This window comes from Melanaphis sacchari, unplaced genomic scaffold (assembly GCF_002803265.2).
Source record: "Melanaphis sacchari strain LSU unplaced genomic scaffold, SCAv2.0 Contig1676_pilon_pilon, whole genome shotgun sequence".
Lineage (NCBI taxonomy): Eukaryota > Metazoa > Arthropoda > Insecta > Hemiptera > Aphididae > Melanaphis > Melanaphis sacchari.
This window is the reverse complement of record NW_020270767.1, coordinates 10,642-13,873: the sequence shown is the minus strand read 5'-3', so window position 1 is coordinate 13,873 and position 3,232 is coordinate 10,642. Positions and strand designations below refer to the sequence as shown.

The window sequence follows — 3,232 nt, the reverse complement described above, 5'->3', positions numbered from 1 at the left end:
TTGTATGTGTGTAATTATACTATATAATATCCTTTTTGTAATTTTATCTGATAACTTTTATTATACTGTATAACTTATCCTTTGTAACTGAACTGTGATAACTTTTTATATTTAGTTGTTGTTTATTTGTAATTGTATATTACAATGTGTTTGAAATTAACTAGCAATACGTAACTGAACGAAGTAACAAGGCCAATTTTTTTACTCCATCTTTTTCAAAGTCCGATATTTTTTTTTTTACCATGAAGGATTCGGTTGATTTCCGTGCAGTAGTGGTTGATCATCATCTTAACAACCATCCCAATCATTTTTGTTTGAAAAAATTGTTCATGATCTTGGCAGTGTAGTATATCATTAAAGTTATAAAGAGAAGAAAGTTGGTTTGTAAACTTTAAATAAATATTTTCATGATGACATATTTTAGATATATTTTCTCCAATATAATTTAATATATGTTCAATCATTCTTTTAAATGTAATTGATGGATATTTTAGAGATTTGTGATGTACTTGATATTCTCGAGCAGCAATGAGTTGGTGGTCTTCTGAAGGTTTATTGGTACATATTTGACTAAGACACTGCTTACAATTTTTAAAGAACTCTTTATTCAACTTTTTTATAATAAAACCAGCGATGTAAGAATGAGTCTGTCCCCGAAGATAAGATGCATGATTTGGTAGTTGGTGAATTGTTAGTGGAAGATCAGCAGCTATGATTTTATCACTGGGTGGACTAGGCGTTTTTGAAAACATGAATAAATTTTTGAAAGAAGCCAAGCTTCCTTCTGCAAAATCTTCCTCACAATTTGACCCTGGTGAATGTGAAGATACTAAATTATTAAGAACCAAGGTCTTGTAGGCGGAAGTGAAAGCATTGCAATTAGGATTTGCTGATCCAACGTTCCTAATTGCTCCAAAAAAAACATTCAAGCGAATCTTGGTTAAGGTTACGTGGCAGTAACGATTTGATCCCTTTTGAACCCAACACTTTGTACAATGTTTGAAACGCTGAAATAATACATTTATTTATACTATTTTAAATAATGATTAAAAAAATGAATTTAGAAGCACAATCCTCTTATTGTAGTCATCCAATTGCGTATTGTTGGAACAGACACATTTTTTCCATTTTTTCCTACAAATTTCATGGTACTGAGAACTTTTAAACTATCTGCCCAGAGTTGATGATGGGGTGAATTTTTTTTTACTGATGTTCTATAAATTTTCCCATCTACAACCTTATCAAAGTTACGTCAAAAGTTAGTAAAAACGTGCGTAAACTGAGCAGCGAGCGGGATACGTTCAAATGACAAAGGTTAGGTTAGGATGACAAATCACAAATGCGAAAATGCGAAATGGCCAAATGAGTAATGAGTAACGACAAAATACAAATGACTAAAGTGCGGTCCACGAAAAGTGGGCCGCGATTGTCACGCGCCTACTGGCCGTTTTTAGTGAAACCAGGGGTTCTCCGTTTGGGAGTATTATTATTATTATTATTATTTTATTATAAAAAGTGTAAAAAAAAAATATGGAATAATATAGTCTAATGTTTACTTTAATATGATATATTTTTTTAAAATTATATTGTACTTACATTAGATGATTTGAAAATATATTAGGCGGGAAAACGTTTGGAAACCCTTACCGTAAGTCGGCCGGTAGGCGCGTGATGATCGCGGCCTACTTTTCGTGGACCGCACTATAATGGCGGGAACTCATCGAAGTGCCGCCCGCCACCTGGTAGGACAACAGCGCTCCCGGGGACTGCAATATGTAACTAACAATGGAACATTTTGTCTATTAGGAGTGGCACTAACCTGCCTGAACTGCATAACGTATCAGTGAGTATCCTTTGAGCGCTTGAATGTAGTTTTCCAAAAATATTTCGACGTTCGTTGGTAAATTTATGTGTTTCATCGTAATATTTTTAAGTTTCTTGAAACTTGATTCTACAGCAGCAGAGCTAGAAATGTCTTCTCCGTAATTAAAAATTTGTATCATTACGTTAGACCATAAAGGTATATTTTTTGTTGTTTTTATAAGAACAGAAACCAATTCAGGACAATAGAATGGATTAATACCTGTTCCATCTTTAATTAATTTTTTACTTTCTAACAAAATTGCATCAGCCCATGCTTAAAATGGATTCTCGTATAAATCCAAAGCTTCATTCTGGCACTCGTATTCATTTTCTATTAATATACGAGCATCGTCTTCAGTTTCGGTTAATAATACTATTTCATCAAACTCTTTTTGTAATTCAATAAAACCAGTTGATGTAGCTTCAGTTAAAAAAACGTTTGTGTTGTTCGCAGGGAGTTACTTCACCATTCTCAATATCTGTTCCATTTGTTTCATTTGTCAGCAATACAAATAAAGATAATAGCAACACACGAATTTCATTCATAGTTTTGCACTTGATTAACAAACCAATCGCACGAAGTATCATTTCTCTAGCCAATCGCGTGATTGATTTTAACGGTGTCCATTTGCTAGCTATTTTGATGAAATGCGCGACGTCGATTCTAACAAAACAGCGAGGAAGCCCGTGATAATCAAATACAGTCTCCTTAAGTAATCCAGCACAAGCTCTCAGATAGTCTTGTAGAGTTGAGTACTGTGTGAAACTTTTAACTATAGCTGATAATAGGGCTATAGAATGGTCACACACTGCTTCTCTTGGTTTTGGCACATCACAATTTAACCAATTTTGTAACCAATTTGATATTGAAATATTTGAATGACTTTCACTTATCATATTGGTTACCGTAAAATTTTGGTGTTTTTGAGCATCATATACCAGAGCTTCATATAATAAAAGAGATTTCGTTTTATTTCCTTCTATGCCACATTTTGAAAAACTTTTTACCACCGAACCTGTTGCATCAATAACTATCTTAGGATATTTGGTGGTCTGACAGTAACTCCTATAAATAGCAATTTGTTCAGCAGCATGATAATGAATGTAAAAAGGTTCATATCCCATATCATGTAAAATGTTTTTATATTCAGATTCTTTTTTCATTATTGCCAATGAAATAAATGTATCTTCATTTCTACGATTAGAAGCTAATTTCCGAGACTTTAAAAGTCGTAATGAATTTGCTGAAGGGAGTATTGCAGGTTCAGGGTCCCCTATAATAAACAAAGTAACGATGATTTACTGTTTAACTTAATGGCTTGTCAATAAAATAATTTATATAAAGATAGGAATTTACCAAATTTTTTTA

The 3,232-nt window shown here is 32.9% G+C and overlaps 1 pseudogene; it reads right to left on the bottom strand.

Moving 5' to 3' along the window:
• Positions 1 to 215: 215 nt before the first annotated feature.
• Positions 216 to 1,147, bottom strand: LOC112592290 (annotated as a pseudogene).
• Between the last annotated feature and the right edge of the window lie 2,085 nt (positions 1,148 to 3,232).